Consider the following 26,156-nt stretch of genomic DNA (forward strand, 5'->3'; position numbering starts at 1 on the left):
TCTAATAATGTGGTATCTCTTGAGATCAGATTTTCTTCTTCTTCAAGGATTTCCTGGGGTTTTTTGTTTGTTTGTTTGTTTGTTTGGTTTGGTTTGGTTTTGATCCTTGTAAGTTATCTCCTTGCTGAGGATCACCCTGAGATATAAACAAGGTCTTTTCAGGTCTTCTCTGAGCCTGCACCTTTCCCTGGGCATGAGCAATGACTTTCTAATTTCCCCTGGATATGCAGCTGCTTTTGAATGTCCTAGTCTTTAATGTGTGGCTTCCATAAGTGGAAAAAGATAAAAATAATGGGAGGTCAATGAACAGGGGTGCCAGCTCATCAGTTCCCTGGAAGCCACTTGAGCCAGGAGGGTAGAGGCTTACAACAATGGAGGGGGTTGGTGCAACAATGGCTGGCCACTTCTGTGTCTGTACTTCCATGACTAGAAGCAGCAATCAGAACTCAATATCAGATCTTCAATATTTAAAGGAAAGGGTCCTTAATGCCCACCCTGGCTCCTGCAAGTTGCATGTAAGCTGCTCTAGGATCATGTGCATAGATGTTTGCCTTGGCCTGGGGAGTGGAAGATGGGGAAGCTACTACTGTGCTAAGAGTAGAAATTGATTGACATGAACTGTCCAAGGCTTCCTTTGGAAGCTGCAAGCCTTCAATAGACTCCAAGGTTCCAAAATAGTTACATCAGACAGATTCTGCAGTGTGATTATTGTCTAGGTGAAAAGAGAGATTTTTCATGCTTCCTACTCCATCTTCCTAGAATCCTCCTCTCCAGCTAAATATTTTTGAGAAATGAAGTCTGCAAATACAACATTGCTGTGAACTGAAGTGTTTTCTTTCTTTTAAAGTTAAAAAGAAAAAGAAAAAAGAAAGGAAAAGAAAAAGTTAACCACCTGTTTCTACTTGGAAGAAATTCTAGAGTGCAAACGCATTTATATAGAATACTGCCTCATGACATCATTAAAAAAACCATGGTCTGACATCACATGATTCCTATAACATACAAATATTATTCTTTTTTTTAAATATTATTCTAAATGATGCAAAGATTTTGTGATTCAAGATGTGGAATTAAAGGAGAGAGATGAGATCTTTAAGTAAGAGAAACTTACATGCAGGTGAAATCGGGACTCTGAGAGAGCTGAATTCATACTGTATCTTGGAACACAAATGAAATGTAATTCCTTCCTTCCTTCTTCCTTCCTTCCTTCCTTCCTTCCCTCCTTCATTAAACAAACTTATTGTATACCATCATGTCCCAAGCACTGTCTTAGACACTAAATATACAACAATGAACAAAAAGACAAAGTCTCTTCTTAATAGAGTTTACATTTAGACACACAAAAAATAGTAACACAACAAATAAATTATACATTACGTTCAAAGGTGATAAGTGCTATGGAGAAAAAACATAAAGCAGAAAAAGGGAATAAGGAGTGTCAGGGTGGGTAAAAGTGCAGCTATTTCTTCCATAGTGTTTAGGGAAACCCTCACTGTAGTAAATAATCTAATATATTTGAATCATAGTCAATTCAGGCAGTAGTTAAACCTTCCTTTCAATCAGTTAATATACAATACCCAAATTTGCCTAACTTTCTCCACCTGGAGAATCTTTTGATCTTTTTTCTTATTAAATTAAAATGTATCAAAATACTGTGCTTGTTGCTTAGTGGGTCAGGCAGTTTGATGTAAAAAAAACCTGAATAAATACCCCTCCCCCCCACCCCAGAGGTGTATGCAATTATTAGAGTGATTCTTTAAAGGACTTGTTAAAATGCCAAAATAGTGCCACAGAAAACATGTGAAATAAAGATTTAAGTTTTCTTTATGAAAAAAAAAGTGTTTAACAAGGGTTTATGGGGTTTTATAAAAACACCTTAACACCTTACAGACCTAAGGGGGAAAAGGCTCTATTTAAGTATCATGCACCAATAGCAGACCACCCAATGCTGATGACTAGAAGCCTCAAACAGACCCATCCTTGGGAGCCTATGTGGAGACCCTAATTTTATGGTCATTTTAATTGTATTTAGGTTATTACCTCATGCCCCAGCAAACACCTACAGTATTTAATAAAAATGAGCACAGAACAGTGTTCTAGTTAAAGTATGTACCAAAATCATAAACTAAGTATGCTTCACCATAAATTAACTGGGTGTTTAGTGTTTCTTTGCCTTTAAGTTATATTTATTTTTCTTATAACATGGTATGCTTCACTATATACCAAATCAATGTTAATTGACTTAGCATTTAGACACACTCTTCTATCTCTAGCTCATACACCCACAAACACACCTGCCCTACATATTATAAAGTGATAAGTACAGTTAATCAACCCTCCAGATATTCAAAAGAATGACTATATTAGATCACTGGAGCTGAAAAGCAAATCTTGAAAAGAAAAGAAAAAGGAAACACATTTTGTATCTGTCTAGGGTCCAGCTGTAGTGCTACTAGTTACAGCAAAGTTGAGTCAGATATAAAGAGTTGTGGTCTTCCTCTGCAAAACAAAAGGACTATCTTGAAAAACCAAACTCCTTCATTTTGTATTTGTCTATAGTTTAAAAATTAGATTCTTAATTTTTTGCTTCAGTGCTCTGCAGAAAAAAATAGATGAGGGCAACTTATAGAATTTAAAATTGATGTTCTTTACTGCCACCACTGTCTGACTAGATATTCCAGCACAAATCCCCTAATTATCAAATTTGTAGCTCCTTTTATTTCCTCACCTGGTCATTCCATAACCCATCAAATTTAGATCTGTACAATCTCCCCCCTACAACATCACACTAAAGGAGTTCTTGTTTAAGTCTCCCGAAATCTCCTAATTGCCAACATTGCTGGTCTTTTTTCAGTCCTGTTGATTTGACTTCTCTGTAACTTCTACCTTATAGAGTACTCCTTCCTCCATGAAACTCTCCCTGACTTGGCCTTTCACACCACCACCATCATGGTTCCCATCCTCCAGTCTTAGAACCCTTCTCAGTCTCCTACACTGGGTTTTTTTTTCTCTGACCATCTTTTAATTATAGATGATCCTATATCATCCTACACATTTTTCTCTTTTCACTCTGCAAACACTCCTTGAGTGATTCTATCTATCTTAATCTAGGGGCTACATGGTTATAATTCAAATTGAATGTGTGATGTCCCCTCCTCCAAGAAAAACAGATTCCTTCCTCCATGTTCCCTATTTCAGGAAAGAGAGATATCACCTACCAAATGCTGGTGCCAGAAACCTAGATGTCCTTTATCTCTCATGTAGGATTACCAGATTTAGCGATTAAAAATATAGGACCTTCAACTAAATTTTAATTTCAGGTAAACAATGAATCATTTTTTAGTATTAATATTTTCCAAATACTGAAATTTAACTGAGCACACTGTATTTTGTCTTGCAATTCTACCCCTACATCTAATCAAACATCAAGCTCCTAAATATCTCTCAAATCTCTTCATGACCCTTTATTTCCCATTGCCTCCATCCTAGACCTACCCACCATTGTCTATTGCTTAGATCTCTAAAATAGCCTTCCAATCAGACTCCTTGAATGCTCCATGACCCCTTAAAATCTATTTTCTACACAGCAGAGTGGTATTAAAAAAAAACTGAATTGGAAAAACAAACATGAATTCTATCATGATATTCATCTTCTTATTTCCCATTAACAAATCCCTTAGTATTATCACCTCAATGCTGGCCTCTGCCTACCTCTCCAGCCTACATTTTAGTGATTCAATTTAATTTATTATGTTTTGGCCACAATTATCTTTTATTTCAATTCTTCAAATTCTTTTAGAGCCTACCTGCCCTCACACATACTACTATTTCCACTGCCCTGGACTTTACAGACCACTGATAACAGAATTCGTAATGTATTGAGGTGAAATTCACATGAAAGAAATTTAACCACTTTAAAGTGAACAATTCAGTGGAATTTAGTACAATCACAACATTGTGCAACCCCCACCTTATACCATTGCAAAACATTTCTATCACTCCAGAGTAAAGCCTTTTACTCATTAAGCAGTTTCTCCCCATTCCCACCTTTCCTTAGCTCCTGGCACCACCCAATGCTGTCTCCATGAACTTGCATATTCTAGATACTTCATATAAATGGAACCATAATATGTGGTCTCTTGTGTCTGGCTTCTCTCATTTAACATAATGTTTGGGGGGTTCATTCATGTTATGGCATGTATCAGTTCTTCATTACTTTTTGTGGTTGAATAATATTCCATTGTGTGTATATACCACTATTTGTTTACCCATTCATCTGTCACTGGACACTTGGGCCGCCTCCATCTTTTGGCTACTGTGAATACTGCTGCAAAAAACATGCTGGTACATGTACTTTTTTGACTACCTATTTTCAGTTCTTTTGGGTATATATCTGAGCATGGAATTGAGTCACAGGGTAACTCTGTAGCTTACCTCTTAACTTTTTAAAGAACCCCTAAACTGTTTTCCCAAGCAGCTGAACCATTTCACATCCCCAACAGCAATGCATGAGTGTTCAAATTTCTCCACATCCTCATCAACACTTATTATTATCTGACATTTAGATTATAACCATCCTAGTGGGTGTGAGGTATATCTCATGTGGTTTTGATTTACATTTCCCAATGACTAATGGTTCTGAGCATCATGTATATACACAGAGGGAGAATATATAAAGCTTCTTGCCTGTTTGTATATCTGCTCTGGAGAAATGTCTATTCAAGTCCTTTGTCCCATTTTTTAACTGGGCTGTTTGTCTTTTTGCTGTTAAGTTGTAAGGGCTGTTTATGTATTCTGGATACAAAACCCTAGTCAGATATGTATTTACGAATATGTTCTTCCATTGTGTAGCTGTTTTTTTTTTTTTTTTTTACTTTCTTGATAATGTCCTTTGATGCACAAAAGCTTTTGATTTTAATAAAGTCTAATTTTTTAAATGAGGTAATTATTTTTATTTATTTTTTTGAGAGAGAGAGAGAGAGGGAGAGAAATGCACGAGCAGGGAAAGGGGTAGAGGGAGAGAATATCTAAGCAGACTCTTACTGAGCGTGGAGCCTGATGCAGGGCTTGATCCCACATATTGTTCCACTCAGGACCTGAGTGGAAACCAAGAGTTGGATGCTTAACCAACTGAGCCATGCAAGTGCCCCTTTAATGAAGTCTAATTTACCTATTTCTTCTTTTGTTGCTTGTGCTTTCAGTGTTAAATCCGAGAATCAATTGCCAAATCCATGGTCATGAAGATTTGCCCCTACATTTATTTCTAAGAGTTTTATGGTTTTAGCTCTTATATTCATATGGTCATTGATCCATTTTGGGTTAGTTTTTATATATGATGTGAGGTAAAGGTCCAGCTTAATTCTTTTGCAGGTGGATACTCAGATGTCCAGCACTCTAACAGAATGTTCCCCTGTCCTCTTCCCCATCTCTTCCCACCTCCCCTTTCCAGTCCCTATATACCTTTCAGGGCTCAGCTTAAATGTTACCTTCCTTGTATACCTGCTCCCACCCTCTCAGATGTTATTCTATTATTTAGATATTTAATAGATATTATTCTATTATCCCTATTATATGTCCACATTTCACCATGTGCTTAATTTCTGTCCCCCCTGCTACATTATAAGCTCCAGAAGGTAAAGACTATGTCTATCTCATTCACCAGTACATCCCCATTGCCTAGCATGGTGTCTGCCATATATATTTATTGAATTGATAAATGTTGGTTGCATCACCCACTTCCCATCATTTATCCCCAACCCAGGCCTCTTCTCAATCACACTTAAGGATCCTTTATTTAATGAATATAAAATCTTTCTCTTGTTTCTAAGTTTCTATCTAAATTTACCTATGCTCATTCTTTGCCCATTCCTTCAAAACATGCTCAAATGTCACTTCTGTAAAGGCTTAACCTGACTTCTATAGCTACTTATTCACTCCTTTATAGCACCTTGTAGCTATTTCTCTAATAGCACTTAATATATTATATTACAGTTAACTGTTACAGGTCTGGTCCTACACTAGGCTATAAATTCTTCAATGGGAGGGAACAACCATCCTTTCATTTCTTCCAGTGCCTTACACAGTGCCAGATACGTAGTAGGATCCCAACAAATATTTGCTAAATAAATGGAAAACTGAATATGTGATTAGTGAAAAAAACATGAATCAGAATAATTATTATTTTTCTGTGTCCCCATACCTGCAAAGACCTGAAAATTGCATTAGGATAGCTCAGGTCTCCATCATAATGGTCATTTGTGGACCTACTCTTCAAATTTGCTGTTTAATTATATAGAAATCAAACTCCTGGGTCAATGAGCTTTTGAGATAAATTATTAACAGACTTTTTTTAAGTTTCCTAGATGCTTGGTACTGTGTTTGGTGCTATGGGACAGAGAAAAGAAACATAAGACATGATCTTTGTCCTTATAATTTAGATTAGTGGAAAAGACAAACTGAAAGGAAATGATTAATGAATTATATAACAATTAATGGATGATATAAGAATAGTCTATAACTAAGTACTAATCGTCTCACAGCTTAACACTATAAATGCAGTGGAATTCAGAAATAAACAAATAAGCTTTTTAATCTAAGAAAACATTATTGCAGACCTAATACTGTAACAGGCTCTGTGCTAGGTGCTAGGATAGGGACATGAATAAGACATCCCTTTGTTAGTCAAAAACTCCTTTGAGTATCTAAATAAAATTATGAATCCTCTCTCTAGAAAAATGAATACACACTAAACATACAGCCATACACACACACACACACACACACACACTCTCTCTCTCTCTCTCTCTCTCTCTCTCTCTCTCTCATAGCAATATTGTAAACAATATTAGGAGATCATGAATCAAGAATGTCTGATCTGGAGGATTTGTCTAGGGAATATAAAATGATTAAAGCCTAGAAGAAATTGAGGTTCTCCATTGTTTCTTTTCTTTTAAAGTGCTTTGCTGTAATCCACGTTTAAAGGCAAAATATTTATTATGGCTAGAAATAACAACAAAAAAGATTCAACGGTTGGTAAACAATTTCTACTCTATGGAGAAGTTATATTCTATCCAAAGAAGGCCACTTCAGCTGACAGGTGCCATCCTCACGTGGGTTCAGCAATGCCTGATTTTGAAATTTTTCCAGAAAAGTCATAAATCCAGATTTTATGTGAATTCTCCTTCTGGTTTTTAAATGTTGGTGCTGTGTAAGAGACTCTTCTGTGCCTTTTCAACATCCATTCTCCCCTCCTTTCTTACTAACAGAACTCCAGTTTTATTCTAGCCACAATGTCCCAATTAAAAGTTGACACTTCCTGGCCTCTTTGGTTGATTGGGTAGCCAGTGAAATGTCAGCAGAGTTGTCAGGTGACTTCTAGAAAGTGTTGAGTCACTTGGGACAGATGCTCCTTTTGCCCTTATTCCTTTCTACCTTCTTCCAGCCTGAAATGTAGACGTGATGGCTGGAGCTATGACAGACATATCGGACCATGATCTGAGGTCATGACATGACTTTGAAAATAGAAGCTATGAGTTAGGGATGGTAGAGCACAAAGTTGGGTGGTGTCTAGGTCCTTGATGACTATGACATTCCCATTCCACCCTAACTGCCTACTTCCAAACTTCTTTTACATAATAGAAAAATGAAAAACAAATCAACCCTCATTTCAAATAATTTTTGGAGAAGGGGTGTTTGTTTTATGCAGCTAAACAAATTCTATTATTTCATATTTTCTTTTTAAATACAAAGTGAACCAGTAAAAGATATCTGTGATCTATATCCAGCTAACAAGTCACCTACTTATGAACCCTTGCTGGGGACACAGAAAGCACATTAAAAATTAATGTTATAGAAGTAGACATATATGCATATGTATATGTATGTATATACATGCATATATTTCCCAGCTCTGTCCACTGAGAGGCCTAGAAGCCATGACACTGCAGTAGAAATTAACACACCAGGTACCCAGATCTTGGTTTTCAAATGTCATTCTCCTCATGGCAATAGAAAGAACGAGGGCTTTGGAGAGAAATGGCTGATTCCAGGACTAGGGCAGGGGAAATACAGGATGAGCTGGCACTTTCTGCCAGAAAGTAAGGAATTAATAACAACAGCAACCACAAAATTATGTGAGCTTGTTGAAAGGACACAGGAGCCAATTTCTGGAGGCAATCTGATGGCTCAATATCGGGCAACTTGAACAGGAAATTAGTAATGATAGTAATAGATATAACCCATAGAATAAACATTCACAAGTTCATACTGATATAAATAATTGAATAAAAAGTAAATGTGGAAGAAGAGACAGATCTTTTTAAGATTTATTTATTTATTTGAGAGAGAGAGGGGGAGGATGGGGCAGGACAGAGGGAGATGGAGAGTGGGAGAGGGAGAGAAAAACTCAAGCAGACTCCATGCTGAGCATAGAGCCTGAGGTGGAGTTCGATCTCACCACCCTGAGATCATGACCTGAGTGGAAACCAAGAGTTGGACACTTAACCAACTGAACCACCCAGACGCCCTGAGATAGCTCTTTCTTATAGCAGAATTTCAATGAATAAATGTAGGTTGAATGATGGAAATAAGACAATTACCATTTGGCAATACCTGAGTTAATAATTATTGCAGGCTAGAATAATCAACGGATTAAAAAATTAATAAGCAAAATTATGGTAAAAAACAGGGTATTACATGGTCTCAACATATTTCTATAAAATACTTACTAATCACAAAGGGGAAAGAGTAAATTTAAGTGCAGAAATCTAGAAGACAACTTCTCAACCAAGTGATCAAAATTAACATCACCCACAATGAGACAAATCAACATCATGTATCTCCTGATATGATGCCTGAGAAAGATATTACATTACTTTGGTGGTATTCTTTCCAAGAAAGCTTGCATGTTTCAACATGAGGAAACATCAGACAAACCTAAATCAAAAGACATTCTACAAAAATAACTGACCAGAACTCTTCAAAAGTGTTAAAGTCATGAGCAACAAATGAAACCTGAACTGTCCCAGATTAGAGGAAACTAAAGTGACATGCCAGTTAAATGCAATGCAGAATCTTGGATTGGATCCTGGACCATAAAAAGTGCTTGAGTGGGACAAATGGCAAGATTTGAATGAAGCCTGTAAATTAGTTAATAATATTGTTTCAATGTTAACTTACTGGTTTTGATTACTGTACCATGGCTATAACATATTAGTATTTGGGGAAGCTGAATAAAGGGCATAGGGAAAGTCTCTATTTTTGTAACTTTTTTGAAACTCTGAAATTATTTCAAAATAAAAAGTTTTAAAAAAACCTAACAGGTGTGATACTGAGATATAAAAAGAAGTACATATGGTCTTTGTCCCTGTTTTCTGGTTTACAGCTCCTATACCCCTTGGAATCTCCAAAATGATGTGTCTTTTTGTATGCTAACAAAATAACTGGTGGCTGGGGGCTCTCGAAAGCTCAGGATGGGGGCTGGTTGCCAGGGAAACCAACCACATGATTAGAGGGTTGGATCTTTCAGCCCCACCCCCAGATCTCTGGGGAGGGGGAGAGAGAGGGGCTGGAGTTAACCACTAATAGCCAATGATTTAATCAATCATGTCTACTTAATAAAGCCTCCATCAAAAACCCTGACCATAGGGTTTAGGGAGCGTCCAGGTTCCTGAACACATCTAGGTGGGCTGGGAGGGTGGTCTACCTTGTCTTATGCATCTTTTCCAACTGGCTGCTGTTGAGTTGTATCCTCTTATAATAAATCAGTAATCTACTAAGTTAAGCACTTTTCTTGAGTTCTGTCGAGCCATTCTGGCAAATTATCAAACCTGAGGAAGGGATTATGCGGACCTCTGATATGTAGCCGTTTGGTCAGAAGCACAGATAACCACCTAGACTTGCGATTGGCATCTTAAGTGGGGCGCAGTCCTGTGGACCAGAGCCCTTAACGTAGGGGGTTTACACTAACTCCAGGTAGTTAATGTTGTAATTGAATTACAGGACATCCAGTTGGTGTCCAGAGAGTTGGAGAATTTCTTGGTGTACAAAACCCACAGGCTAGGTGTCAGAAATGCTGGTGTGAGTAGAAGAAATAGTTTTTCCTCTAATAGCTTAATGGTTATGCTAACATACTCTCCTTTCTGTCAACACTATGCTATTCATGTCTAATAGAGTTGGCTATCTATCTCATAGAATATTTCTAGAAAAATTTTTTCAAATAATTTTTAAGTAGATCACTGACAGCAGGTATCTCTGAGTTACCAATGTTATCTTGTGGTGACAACCTCAGACCTATATATAAAATATCCTGAAATAGCATTCAGTATGTTTTGAGGTGGGCATAGTATGATACAAGTGGAATCTAAGAACAATCTACACGGCAATGGTAAGACAGAATGATTAGAAAGGAGGAGGGGCATGGCCAGGTAACAGACTACGATCTAAATGAGAGTGGAGGAGGATTTGAACTCTGGTTAGCAGTCAGTAGTCAGTATAGAAGGGGGGTCGTTCACATTTTGAAGTTCAGGATTTGAAATTTAAAAAACAAGTAAGGAGCCATAGATGCTAGTTATCATGGAAAACAGTAGCATCTTGATAGAAATAAAGAAATTGGGAGGGACATATGATGAACCCAATTTTGGCCATGTTGAACTTTAAGCAGTGAGAGAACATTTGGAGATATGAGGCTCAAACCCAGAAAAGAGATTCAAGCTGGAAGTACATTTGGGTGTCACCAGCAAAGTGTTAATTGCTGAAATCATTAGAATGTATGATCTCCTCAATGGAAAAATTGCAACAAAGAAAATCAGAGAAACAAGGGCTACAGAGGGGAAAAGACTAAAAATGGGTTCTTCTGAGACTTTTATGCCCAATTATCAGCAGAAAATGTGATCACTTCAGTTTTAAAATTACAGCAAGCAATTTTTGTGATGGTACCTGCCTCTCAATGATCCTCCATCTCTGGGAATGGCTTAAGGCCACAGAGATGGATGCCAATGGCCATGCTCCTTCATGACCCTGCACCTTGGGCACTGATGAAGAGAATATAAACCTGGTGCAAGGGAAGGTATTCTCTCTCTTTCTCTCTCCCTCCCTGGCATTTAAAACTTGAAATGGAAAGACAATGCTCCTGGGAGTCACATTTATCGTAGAGCCCCATAGTCAACCAAGTCCTATCCCTAAGGTCTCCGAAGCTTCATCCCTAAGGTTTGGTTTTTAATTCTCCATAACACACCAGTCTCTTTCCAACAAATGCCATGACTCCCATTTTTTTTCTTTCAGGTACTTGAGATCAGTTTCCATTGCTTTGAACAAAACAATTAATGCCCCTGTCTTAGTCCATTCAGGCTGCTGTAACAAAATACGAGAGACTGGTTAGCTTATAAACAACAATGTATTTCTCTCACATCTGGAGGCTGGAAAGTCTAGGATCAAGACCCTGGCAGATTTGGTGCCTGGTGAGAACCCATTTCCTCGTGAACAGACAAAGGGTTCAGCCCTCACGACCTAATCATCTCTCAAAGACCCTCCTCTGAACACTGTAACACCAAAGATTAGGTTTCAACATATGAATTTGCCCAGTGGTGGGGGAGGATGGGGACCAAACACTGTAACAACCACAAGTATTTAATGACCACTCCTTCGGTGCTACTCAAACTTTAGTGTGGATATGAATCACCTAGGCATCTTGCTAAATGTAGATTCTGATTCAATGGGCCTGGGGTGGAGTCTGCGATTCTGCATTTCTATCTAGCTTCCAGATGATGCCATTACTGCTGATCTGAAGACACACTTGAAGTAGCAAGGCACCACATGATACTAGCTCTGTCCTCAAGGAACGCATAGTCTGGCAAGGCAGACAAGCCATATGCCCGTGAAATGAATAATTCAGGATATCACTGTGCCGCATAAAGTATGCTGGAGTGATTTTAGACTTGGCTCTGTTTAAATCTACTGTGTTTAAACTTGCAAATTACGGAATCAAACTGGACCTCAGTTTCTGCATCTGTAAAATGAGAGTGACAGGCTGACTATCATGTCCTTCTCAACTGCTAAATTCAATCTGTGATTAAAATTAAGATTAATTACACAAACAGGGATAATACCCACTTACACAATTATCCATTATATGTGTGTAATAAGAAAAGAATTATTTCTAATAAAAATATACATTTAATGATTTCAAGAATGTACACAAAATATTGAGTGGAAAATCAGTTTAATTAACAATATATATAATATTGTCTGATTTTAAATTGTCTTTGAATTCATGGTTAATTCTAACTCTTCCTCTTTATCTGTGTTTTCTACTATCAATAGGTGTATTTTTATAAGAAACCCCAAATCTATAAAAGTTAGTGCCCATCCTTGTCAATCCCTGACTGTCCCAACCCTACCCAACTGCTCCCCACCTGAGTCCTGAGCGGGGAATAGCTTGGTCCGTCAATATGTTTGAAGCTTCCTTCTCGTGACTGAGCAGAATCTGGAATTAGTTTGTCCAGTGTTCCTGGAGGTAAATTGAGACCCCTGGGAACTGAGCTACCATTTCATCTGACTGGCCTCCTGCCCAGCTTCTGGTTTTCACCCTAGCTCCCTGTTGGGATAGGAGCCCAGTCCTGAACCCCGGCCAAAAAAGCTGTAGCCCTTGTTCCATTTAATTCTTGCCAGCCCAGGAGACAAACCCTGCTAGGGGTTCCACCACCATTACCATCCCAGCTTCCCCAGTTGCTAGATTGTCTGCTTTAGCCCTGGGAGACCTCCCAGAATTGCAGCTCAGATAACAGCTCAGATAATGGTATATCCAGCAAAACCTGAGAAATTCTCCCCCAGGCCTAACACATTAGCCTGCCAAAAGCCTTTACAAATGACTTCTTCACATTCACAAGTAGACTGACTAGAAATACAGCAACACGTCTTGCAGGCTAATTCACTGTACTGACAAAAACAGCAGCTATAGCTTAAGAGGTAAAATGTATTCACTCTTCAATCATCGTAGGAGCACACACTTTAATATATATCTCCATGCTTGCATTATTGGATGATTTGTGATCATATAACATCTTTGGGACTTGGTCTCCTCATCTGTAAACTGACTGGACAACTCTCAAGTCTGTTCAATGAAAATTCTAGGTAAATTTTTTTACCAAGCAATTATATTCACTTTTTGGACCCATTCTGTTTCTCCTATAGTGTTCTTACTGCTAAGTATAGCCATGATCTCACATGACTTTTTTTTTTTTAAATAAGATAGAGCAATCCTTTATTTTTAGACATTTGCACAAAGAAGTTTTCAGTAAGTCAACTTTCCAGCTGAAGAGAGAACATGAAATTCAGCTTCCAGCCATCAACTCTGCATAGAGCCTAGGATCCTCCTTGCCCAAGTGGTGAGGTGGAGGTGTGTATTTAGCTTATCCTGCTGCCTCCTGGTGTAACTCAGGCATTTCATCATTTTCTGCCAAAGGAGACATTGTAGGAAATCATCAAATTCAATCTTGCGCTTTCTCTGCACGGATACCACCAATTCCAGGTGCACATTCTATCCATTTTTTTTTTTTTTTTTTTCAAAAGCATGGCATTGACCTGGAATCTTGTTAGGCTGCTCAGCACTTTGGACTGTCATCCAATGAGCTAAGTTAAGGCCCAGCCTTTTCTGCACATCAAAGAAAGGTATGGTGGTCCACAAGGGTCTCCTCACTGGCTACTGCTACTGGATGGTCTCTCACACTATTTTATAGTTAGTTCTACATGTGAGTTGTTTCCCTATGACTTCCTTGAAGACAGAGGTTTTGTTTTACTTGGTCCTTGTAGCTGAGTTTCTTACACGGTTATTAGCTTGCAGTAGGCTTCAGTAAACACTGAGTGAAATGCAAATATGAATAACTAAGTCACAAAACAACACCCAAAATACTCCACACATGAGCTAACTTTGTGAATTCAGTTTTCTTTATGGTTCTTAACAGTTCCTTACATCCTGAAAAAGTCATTTTTAGATAAAATCAGTCATGTTGTACTTCATCAGAGCAACCTTAAGATCTTTTGGCTATTTGGGCGCCTGGGTGGCTCAGTTGGTTAAGCGACTGCCTTCGGCTCAGGTCATGATCCTGGAGTTCCGGGATCGAGTCCCACATCGGGCTCCCTGCTCAGTGGGGAGGCTGCTTCTCCCTCTGACCCTCTCCCCTCTCATGCTCTCTCTCACTTTCTCTCTCTCTCAAATAAATAAATAAAATCTTTAAAAAAAAAAAGATCTTTTGGCTATTTGATAGTAGGAAAATGGAGGGGCAGGGCTATTTGATGAATTAATATAGTCTACCTTCTTCCAAACTGAGGGTTCTAGAGGGGAGGGGGTGGGGGGATGGGTTACCCTGGTGATGGGTATTAAAGGGGCACGTACTGAATGGAGCACTGGGTGTTATATGCAAACAATGAACCATGGAACACTACATCAAAAACTAATGATGTAATGTATGGCGATTAACATAACATAATAAAAAAATAAAATCCATATAGCACTTGGAAAAAAAATATATAGCCTACCTTCTTCAAAAGGAACTTAGGGCAGTTCACAATGCCCCACAATGCACCAAAAGAGGTTGGATCTGGCAAACTTCACCTGAGGCCCAGAAGCCCTGAAGCTACCTCCCCAGAGAGAGAACTGCTCACATGAATTTGCATGATAAGAACAGAGGCACCCAAAAAAGCACCAGAACAACAAGGCAAATGACGAACACATCAGGCTAGTGGGGGAGCGGTAGTAATTTTCTTCCTGATGAACTGACCTCAAAGATTCCTTGGGTCACTTGAAGAACATTTGGTAAAATATGTAAATACTAGTTTTTCTTCTTACCTCTAGTAGAGAAAAAGTACTTCGATAGCCTAGCAGGAAAGAGAGTTGTTAAAAAATAAGTTTCAGAAAAAGGTAAAGTCATGGTTCCCATACAGCTATTAAAATGAACATGGGTTAAAGAATTTTTTTTAATCAAATGATATGAGGGATCCAGGGAGAGGTTATAAACCAGTTCAAAGGAAAAGTCAAAACAGCACAAACTCATAAGGATTAAAGGAACATTGCAAATAGGGCAAAACTAGTTTCTCCATGTGGTAGAGGAAGTAAATTAAAATTACTGCTGGATCAGACATAATATACGGATCTTTTAGTTCCCTACGACTTACAGAGTGGCAGAATAGTGCAAAGACAATGCACTGGGCTAGAATCTGATCATCTGGAAGGGTATGCTGTGGATAAGGTTAGTTTTCCATCGAAACACAAAAGTTTTTCTACAGCGTTGATTTGACCTTCGGCCCTAACAGCTTTCTTTAAACTAACAGATGTTTTGGCCATGTTTTGGCAAGCAAATTGCTGTCACTTCATAACTGGATTCTCAACTGGTATCTGAGATGCCAATATTTCATAGTGTTTATTAAAATAATGCCACACATGTAGCAGAACAAACCTTGTATTTTTAAAATTCTTAGGAATCTGACATTCTCTACTAGGTATTCTCTACCTCTGAACAGAAACAGGACACAGGGTTTTCCTAATAAACAGGGCCAAATTATTTTCTCAAAACGTAATACTGACTCTGCTCAAATACTCAAGTGTGTATTCAGTTGACACCCTAGGGTGCTGTGCCATGAACTACGGAAGACAATCTGGGCTGGAGAAGGTTTGAAGGCTGGTGTTCTCTATTACCAGGCTTTGTTCATACTTGCAACAACGGCTTCAGGAGTAGCATCTCCCTGATGGGCCCACAGTATTTCCACAGTTTTAGAACCGTTCTCACTGGTGTCTGTGCTCCTTTATGTCAGCTGCCCAACTGGCAGAAACAAAGGTACAGCCCTGCAAGGAAGACTCTAGAGGCAAAGGCAGGAACAGATTTGCAAGCTGAATGCTTCTTCGCTCTGCCACCATCCCCTGGCAAGCAGTGACCTCACCCCTTGGTCATCCTCCTCCTGCACCACCATGGGGGTCTCCCCTTGTTATACTACTTCAACCCAGGCACAGGGGAGCCTTTGTTCACTATCCTAACTTGTTTTGTGGGTGTATCTATTCTTTGGACTTCATTCCCTCAGTTCCCTCCAGGAGCTCTGCTCAATTCCCGCCTAGCCTGCACCACTGCTTCTCAGGAATGTTTCTCTTATCTGTTTTCCAGTCAAGGCAGTTGGCAGCTTTACTCAGAATCTAAAGACTCATGTAATCTTGAGCAAGGCGGCTGGCAGGAGGGATTAGGATCCCCTTCTCTAAGCAGGGAGGAGGGTGGTTCCTAGAGAGCCAGGCACTGTATAAACTACCAATGAGCTGCTTTGACCATAAAAGCAGTTCAGCCTGGCCTCTGGTGAATGTCTGGGTTTTTTTGGGGGGGGGGGGGGTTTGTTTTGTTTTGTTTTGTTTTTAAGTAGAATTGTATCCCCAGTGGACCCACCACCGTAAGTTAGCTGCAAAATATACATTCCAATAGCTGAATGAGATGACCTGTTGTATGGGGTTACTTAGTATTGTTCATTTAAATACTGGAGAAAGTCTGTCAAATACAATGGTTTTCGTTGTAGCACAGTTGATGCTAAACTGTTCTGACAGTGAGTAGGCAATAGGTTCAGCAGCTTCTAAAGGAAAATCGTGGTTCATATTAATAAAACCATGTCATCAGCATCGAGAAGGGCGCATTCTCTACCAGTTACATGCCTTGCAGCATCCTCCCATTTATTTAACAGCTGTATCAAGTTATATATGATGGAGCAATAATGCCAAATTAGGACATTACTCTGTTTTATATACATTTAGAATTGGAATTTTGCCCTACCCATAAGGAACTCAGAATGTACACCAGGATTATAGAATTTAATAAACAGATTCATTCAAAAGATAGTCATTGAGTGCATTGTTGTTCTATGAACTGGAGACACAAAGATAAGTAAGACATGGTCTCTGTGGAGAAGACAGTACCAGTGAGTATTACAACATTTTCACAAGGTTAGAAGATGGCTGTCAGTCATTGCTGTATTCCTGGTGTCAAGGATTTCTGAAACTATTAACTTAAGTAGAAATGAAATTCAGTGATGGTACGATGATACATGGTCTTATGGGAGCGCTAATATGTGATCTGATCAGAAAACAAAATCATTATAAAAAGTCATATTATTTTAATTCTGATATTTTTAAATAAAATAATAAAAGTAACATGTTTATTGTAAAAAAAAAATCATCCTCAATCCCATCACTTTATTATTAACTATGTTTTTTTTTCTGAATAAAGAGAGTAATACTGGTAAGTACATCACTCCTAAAACCTGTTCGTTCTTCATGTAAGATATATTATTTCCTTAGAGCTAATTCAGAAAAAAGGATTTGCTTAAGAACAATGGCCTTTGTTTCATTTCTTTTTTTAAAGCTTTAAGTGATAAAAGAGTTATTAGATCCCAATTTAGCAAATGACTCAAATCTATAGAATACACGTGACCCTTGAGCAACACGGGTTTGAACTGCACAGAGCTACTTTCACAGATTTCTTTTTAATAAATACAGTACAGTTCTGTAAATGTATTTTCTCTTATGATTTTCTTAATAACATTTTCTTCCCTCTAGTTTACTTTATTGTAAGCTAGTATATAATACATGTAACATACAAAATGTGGTATTAATCAACTCTTATGTTATCGGTAAAGCTTCTGGTCAACAGTAAGTTTTGAGGAGTCAAAAGTTCTACATAGATTTTCAATTATGTGGGAGGTCAGCACCCCTCACCTCCATGTTGTTCAAGGATCAGCTACACAAAGAGATTTGTGTATGATTCTAGAGCCGAGGGAGACAAACTCTTACACTATTGGAGATTAGTTCCACTATGGTTCCTTTCAAAGAAGCCTTCCATAAACAACACTTTTTCTACATTCATATTCATCATTGGTTCTATCAATTCAACCTGAAGTCTTTCACTGAAATCAATCATAACCACCCTTTTCCCCCAAAAGACAAACAGGTCATAAAATTATCCGAACTTAGTAAGTCAATGAGTCATTCCAGGTAAGCCATTTGAAAAGTTTTTTTTATAAAATCAGCAGGACATATTTGACTTCTCAGAGTATTTCTTGAACCTGATGAAATATTAAAGATCAATGTGAAATCTGAACAGACCAATTATTGGTAACAAAATTGAATCAGAAATCAACAATTACCAAAAAATAAAAGTCCAAGACTGGTGGCTTCACAGGTGAATTCTACCAAATGTTTGGGTTTTTTTTTTTTTTAAATCTTATTTATTTATTTGACAGAGAGGGAGAGCATGAGCAGGAGACAGGAAGAAGCAGGCCCCCCCGCAGAGCAGGGAGCCTGATGCGGGACTCGATCCCAGGACCCTGGGATCATTACCTGAGCTGAAGGCAGATGCTTAACCAACTGTGCCACCCAGGCGCCCCTACCAAATGTTTACAGAGTTAATACCTATTCTGTTCAAACTATTAAAAAAAAAAAGAAGAGGAAGGAAAGCTTCCAAATGCATTCTACAACCCCAGCATTACCCTGATACCAAAACCAGATAAGGAAACCACACACAAAAAAGAGAACTACAGTCCAACATCCTTGATGAACATAAATGCAAAAATCCTCAACAAAATGGGAGCAAATTGCATTCAAAAATATATTAAAAGGATCATTTACCATAATCAAGTGAGATTTATCGCAGGGATATAAGGGTAGTTAGCTCAGTATTTCCAAATCAAGCAACATGATATACCACATCAACCAAATGGAAGGATAAAAATCACATGATCATCTCGAGAGATGTAGAAAAAGCATTTGACAAAATTCAACATATATTCATGATAAAAACTCTCAACTCACCCATTCATGATAAAAAGTGGGCTTGGAGGGAACATACCTCAACATAATAAAGGCCATGTATGAAAAACCTACAGCTAATATCTCATTCATTGAAGAAAAACTAAGAGGTTTTTCTCTAAAATCTGGAACAAGACAAGAATGTCCATTCTCACCACTTTTATTCAACACAGTACTGGAAGTCCTAGCCACAGCAATCAAACAACAAAAAGAAATTAGAGGCATCCATACTGGTGAAGAAAAAGTTAAACTATCGCTATCTGCAGATGACATGATACTATACATAGAAAACCCTAAAGACTCCTCCAAAACACTACTAGAAGAGATAAATTCGGTACCGTTGCAGGATACAAAATTAATAATCAGAAATCAGTAGTATCTCTATACACCAGTAATGAAGTAGCAAAAAGAGAAATTAGAATAATCCCATTTACAATTGTGCCAAAAATAATAAAATACCCAGGAATAAACTTAACCAAAGAGGTGAAAGACCTGTACTCTGAAAACTGTAAAACACTGATGAAAGTAACTGAAGATGATACAAATAAATGGAAAGTTATTCCAAGCTGGAATTGGAGTGGAAGAATTGATATTGTTAAAATGTCCATATTGCCCAAAGCAATCTACAGATAGACTGGAATCCCTATAAAAATACCAACAGCATTTTTCAAAAACCAGAAGAAATAATACTAAAATTTGTATGGAACCACAAGAGACCTGGAATAGCCAGAGCAATCCTCAGAAAGAAAAACAAAGCTAGAGGTATCACAAGTTCTGATCTCAAGATATACTACAAAGCTGTAGTAATTAAGACAGTATGGCACTGGCACAAAAAACAGACACATAGATCAACAGAACAGAACAGAGAGCACAGAAATAAACCCATGCTCTATGGTCAATTAATCTATGACAAAGGAGACAATAATGTACAATGGGGAAAAGACAGTCTCTTCAATAAATGGTGCTAGGAAAACTGGGCAGCTACATGTAAAAGAATGAAACTGGACCATTTTCCAACACCATACACAAAAATAAACTCAACATGAATTAAAGACCTAAATGTGTAACCTGAAACCATAAAAAACCTAGAAGAGAAAACAGGCAGTAATTTCTCTGACATTGGCTGTAGTAACATTTTTCTAGATATGTCTGTTCAGGCAAGGGAAACAAAAGCAAATATAAACTACTGGGACTACATCAAAATAAAAAGCTTTTGCACAGGAAAGAAAACCATCAATAAAGCAAAACGCAACCTACCGAAGATATTTGCAAATGATGTATCAAATAAGGAGTTAATATCCAAAATATATAAAGAACTTACAAAACTCAACACCAAAAAACAACGAACCTGATTAAAAAATGGACAGAGGACGTAAATAGACATTTTTCCAAAGAAGACATACAGATGACCAACACACGTGAAAAGATGCTCAACATCACTGATCATTAGGAAAATGCAAATCAAAACCACAAGGAGCTATCACTTTAAATCTGTCAGGATAGCTAAAATAAAAAAGACAAGGAATAACAAGTGTTGATGAAGATGTAGAGAAAAGGGATCCTCATATGCTGTTGGTGGGAATGCAAACTGGTGCAGCCACTGTGGAAAACAGTATGGAGTTTCCTCAAAAAATTAAAAATAGAAATACCATATTATCCAATAATTCCACTATTACCTATTTACCCAAAGAAAATGAAAATCTTAATTTGAAAGGATATACGCACCCCTATTTTATTGCAGCATTATTTACAATAGCCAAAATATGGAAGCAATCTAAGAATCCACTGATAGATGAATGGATAAGGGAGGTGTTTTTTATATATATGTGTATATATATATATTTGTATTTTATCTATATTTATTTATATTTTATATATACATATTTATATTTACATAAATATATAAAATATTATGCCATAAAAAAGGGTGAGATCTTGCCATTTGCAACAACACAGACAGACCTAGAGGGTATTATGCTAAGTGAAATAAGTCAGACTGAAGAAAGACAAATACCATATAATTTCACTCATAAGTAGAATTTTAAAAAAATTAATAAACGAACAAAAAGCAGAATCAGACCTGTAAACACAGAGAACAAACTGATGGTTGCCAGAGGGAAGAGGGGTGGGGGGTTGGGCAAAATGGTTGAAGGGGAGTGGGAAATACAGGCTTCCAGTTATGGAATGAACAAGTTACGGGAATAGAGCGTACAGCATAAGGAACATAGTCAATGATACTGCAATAGCCTTGTGTGGTGACAGATGGCAGCTACGCTGGTGGTGAGCACAGCATAATGCATAAGCTTGTTGAATCACTATGTTGTACATCTGAAACTAGTGTAACATTGTGTGTCAATTACACTTAAGCAAAAAAATTAAGAAAATTTTTTAAAAATCTATGCAAAAAAATCAATGTGAAAAATGCAGATTAATTTTTTTTTCAATATCAAAAGAAATGAGTGCAAGCTTTTTTAAAAAGGGCTTCTTCTCTGGATTAGCACTCCAAAATTCAACACCAGGTTTTTCTCTAGTTTACCTCAATCTCTCACTTTAGCCAAGTCATCTCTTTGTACCTAAGTTTTCTCACACAAATCATACCAACCACTAGAAGGTGATGAAAACCAAATCGTAACTAAGGATTTAAGAGGATAAATAGGTTTAAATTTTTAGGAAAAAAATAAGCTACAGATACTGAATAAGATAGCAAAGGCATCACAAATGACTGCCCCCTCACATCTTTAGCCTATAATTTCTTCACCTCTAAAATGAAGGATTGAATTAAATGGTATCTTGGGTTTCATGCAGTGGCAAAATCCAATCACCATGTTGTTTCTATTATCATGAGAATTATGCCCAGAAAGGTAAGAAAGAAAACAGCAGACAACCGCCATAAATAGTATACCCATGGTAAACATTTCTAAAACACTTCCAATTTAGCTTCTTCAAATGGAAATGAAATCCCAAGGGGGTTTAGCTGGTGGTGAAAGGGTACTCTGAAAGCTAGTCTGACTTGCACACAAAGTCAAGGAATTAATGTAGGCAGAACCACAACAAAGTGGACATGGTGGCAGAGGGACTCATTTAGAGTAGACTAGAAAGGAATTTGCTATTTCCTCCACTCTGGTTTTATTCAAACCAATAGAAAAACTGTATTTAATAATGCAATATCCAAGCAAACACAGCACTAGGCATTCCTCTAGACCATTTACAATGCTTCTTGGGTGGCTGAAGGCCCTCTGCTTCCAGTGCAGTTGAGGTGTGTACTAATGGCTTAGTACAATGAAGTATCTTAATGGCATATTTACTGAAGCACTTAATCTACTCTTGGGGGGTGAAGAGATCAAGTACATCCCTGTTAAAGCACAGAAGCTTGCTAGAGACGCTATAATGGCTATTGCAGGCTACAGTCCACAGACTCACCCTGTGGTTTGCTGATAACCTCGACTTGTCAGAGCTATAATTTGTCACCAGGCATTTTGAATTAGAATCTAAGACATTTCATCAATACCTGTCAATCCACACCCAGCAAAGAAAGCAATACAGTGTCAAGCCAAGGATCTCACTTAACAAGCTGGCCATAAACCTGTCATGGGTTGTTTTTACTTAGCTTCCCTTCTTTTGCTGCTTTCCAAGCCAGAGCCCACCAAATACTCAGGGTTAAACAGAATCACTCTGAGTTGAGAGAAATCCCCACAGACTTCCCCACCACCCATCTGTACAACCTGTGAGAAAACCGGTGAGCCCATAGGGCTTTGGCTTATCTGTTTGTTAAATAAAGACATTTAACGAAGTAATTTTGAGAGCTAACATTCCATAATTCTATCTCATTTTTCCAATTTTTGCGTCAAGGAAATTTGATTTTTCCTTTTTTTCTAAAATAAAATCTCTATGGTACACGAAAAGCTGAAGGCACCTATTTTAGTTTTACTCCTTTAGGGGAGTATTTAAAGAATGAAACCAGGAATGGCTGCTATTTAAAGAAGTAGTCAGAAAAAGAAAAGAAGATAAAAGTTATGACTTAGAGGAAAACTGTCTTCAATGAAATAATGTCCCATATGAGTGCATCTTCTTTTTAAACGTATCTATGTAGGTATAAATACCATGCCAGCATCCCCGTGTTATAAACCAGCTCACAAAAGAAGGGATCGGCCCTGTAAATGAACTATTTTTATTGCAGTTAAGGAGTTTAAAAACAAAACAAAGCAAAAAACTAGCTGTGGAAAGGATCTGGGAGTTGAAAATCCCTCCTATGTACAATCTAAGGGAAAATATATAAGAATAAAACTATATGCAGCTTCACTGTTGGACACCTAATTACTAATCATATAATCACTGACCATGTAATTCCCAGCATTTCCAGTGCAAGCAGCAGAAAGAGGATTCAAATGTTCTTAAATGTTGGCCTATGGAGCTGAGTAGAAATCCAGTGTAAAGACCCTATACCCACTCTGGTTTTCTCTATAAACAATGACATGAAAAACAACACATTCGGTCAATAATTTCTAGGTTAGGGAAAGGAGGGGCAGTATACAAGACATCTGGTTTTATAACAAGGGTCCAATGGGGGAGGGCAGGTGTGAGTTGAAAGAGCAGATTCTGGAACCAAGCCGAGTGACTTACCTCTCGGTCTGAAATGGACAGAACACTTTAGCTAAGTCATACACAGAAGGAACTGAATCCCTCCTCCGGGAAGTAGCCTACTCTTAGGCTAGAGTAGGATTAGACTAGTTATATCTACGTTCCTTCAAGTCCCTTTTTTCACTGATTCCTGGAACTTCCAAAAACGTATCCAATTAACACACATGCCCAGTCTGAGGGCAACTCTGCCACAAAAAAAGCCTCGCGTCACCCACAGTTCCATCTCCCCTCAAGTTTACTCAAGATGCTGGCCTTTCAGGTTTCTGAGCTCAAATTTTCATCTCAACTACTCCACCTCCTAGAAATACCTAACGGACTATTAAAGAATTGGCAAAGAGTAAAAGAAATATTTCATAACTGGTATTTTTATTTTGGTTAGAAAAATTCACAGGTTATTTTAATTCACTGCTATTGTTCTAAGCCCATTTTAGAAGAGCAGTTAGGGCTGGAATTTTTTACTTCGTTTTTCTTTAGACTACCTGCAAATCATTAAAAATGTATCCCCAGTTGGTCCCACAGTTAATTAACTGTTCTTTGCAAAATCCATCTGTAAAGATTCAGTATAAAATGCATTTTATTTCCCATTTTGCTTGTGATCCTCAGTTATTTGGTGCCTCTGCTTAGGCTAATCTTGACCTAATTCTCATAAAAATAAACACGGTGATGTTAGAGTTCACAACCTTTGGGCATCAGAGTTGCATTCTTGGGGCTTACACTGCTCTTGTGGGAAGACACAAGAAAATATAGAGCACCCAAGTTCTAGGAAGAAGTGACTTGAATTGGGTGCAGCCATGCCTAGATCCCACTAAATGAAGAAGGTGTTTAGATCTTAGACCCCCAAATTAAGAATCTCCTTCTGTATCATGTTGAAATGTTCTCTGAAGTTGGCATTTATTACATGCTTACCATCCAGCGGCAATAAGTTAAATGTGTGTTTAGTGTTAAGGCCTCCACCAACTCCATTCACACTTGATCCTGCACTTCTGAGACCCAGAACGTAGGCAGGAAGAGAAAACAGTCAGTTAATGGAAGCAGACTGAGCATTTATTAACTATTAATTGTCCATCTGATGAAGAGTGATAGTCCTAATGATTCCATAAAGGTTCAAAAAGTTAGTAGCAATAATATGAAAACCCAAGAATGCACATTAAAATAGAAGCTTTTCATTGGCATTTGGTTAAGGAATGAGTTGAAATAAGGCAAGAGCACTAGATTAAGAGTCAGAAGACCTGACTTATCTGCCTGACAAGATTGCTTTAAGCATCTAAATGAGGCAATGGCCATGAATGGCCCTTAGAAACAATAAAGTGCTTTAGAAAATATTTGAATAATTCACTTTCCTCTTATGTGTGCAGAGAATGAAATACATTTTTAAAAGAAACTTTTATTAAAAAGTTTCAAAAGGACTATAAAAGATTCCCAGTAAAATTTTCAACTGTCCTTATCAGAAACATAAGGGAAGAGGGTAGTGAGGTAGCAGCTGCTCAAGGGATCAGAGAACAGAGAGCTCAAAATTCTGACATCAGGGAGAGCACTGAAAATACTTGAGTCTTTCTAAGAAAGTCTGAAGAAAATAGATTCACAGTTTTCCACAAGACCTAATTTCAGTTTAATTACTGATTTTTTAACTACAAAGCAGCGAAATATTCACACAAGCTGAGCTATTTATTGGCCACCTCAGGGCACTTGTCCTTAGATTGGCCCCTTCTCACATCTTTACAATGTTTTTGGACACCTGTGAAATTCTGAAGGCAAAAGAAAATGTCTGCTCACATCCCTATTCATGCCTCAGGGTCCTATGACCCAACATTATTATTTTATTAATAATTATTAACTTATTAATAATTATAATACTATATTCATAGTGGGATTTAGATTAGACCACATTTAGATGACAATGGATATATGAAGTTGGACATATGAAGTATTATTTTAATTGAGATTAGCTAATTTATGATTTATTGTGAAGCCAATGAAGGGCCCTAAAGGTCTAAATGCCTCAGGCCCAGAATTACTTAAACGAGGCCAGAATAATTAAACACAAGCCTCAGTATGACCTAGAAACAATAATTCAGGACAAAGTTTAGAGATAATGTGAGTTTCTCTAAGAAAGACTGGGGGAAAGAGATCCTTGCTCTTTACAAGCCTCAGTTTAAATTAAATCACACTGATTTATTCTCAAAGTTGTAAAGTCACAACATAGTGATGCAAGCCCCCCTATTCTGTAAGAAGTCACAGACAGAAATATAAGTGAATACTCTTCTCTGTATTGAATCCATCTCTCCTGCTTTCCATCTCTCCGTCCCTCCAGTCCTCCCCTCCATTCTTCCTTTTCTTTTTCTAAAAAGCAATGGGCTAGGTCTATAAAGAAATAGGAAGCAATATGGCCTGGCCACCTTTCCATATTTCTTTACCCTTGCATCCCCATCCTGCCCCGCCCCCTCTCCTCACAGTAGTGATGTGAGAGGGAAGGTTTTATTCGTTTAGGTCAAAGGTGAGAATCCCAGGACGATATTGTCCTTTTAATAGTCTTTGGTATGACAGAAAAGGTAAAACCAGAGGCCGCATACCTCTCTTATCCACACATACCATCAACATCAATAGGTACTCCACCACAGCCTCAGGCAGCTGAATTCTAACAGACATTCTGCCCTCCGACCACTCCTGCATCCTGATGAGCCAGCTGGCTTTC

The 26,156-nt window shown here is 37.9% G+C and overlaps 1 protein-coding gene and 1 pseudogene across 2 annotated transcripts in view; both read right to left on the reverse strand.

Annotated features, from left to right (window-relative positions):
• ANAPC10 (anaphase promoting complex subunit 10) overlaps window positions 1-26,156 on the reverse strand; it is a 221,523-nt gene that overhangs the window by 93,267 nt on the left and 102,100 nt on the right. The gene's annotated exons all lie outside the window — the stretch shown is intronic.
• On the reverse strand, window positions 13,329-15,960 carry LOC113924470 (annotated as a pseudogene).

The sequence above is a fragment of the Zalophus californianus genome, chromosome 2 (assembly GCF_009762305.2).
Source record: "Zalophus californianus isolate mZalCal1 chromosome 2, mZalCal1.pri.v2, whole genome shotgun sequence".
Lineage (NCBI taxonomy): Eukaryota > Metazoa > Chordata > Mammalia > Carnivora > Otariidae > Zalophus > Zalophus californianus.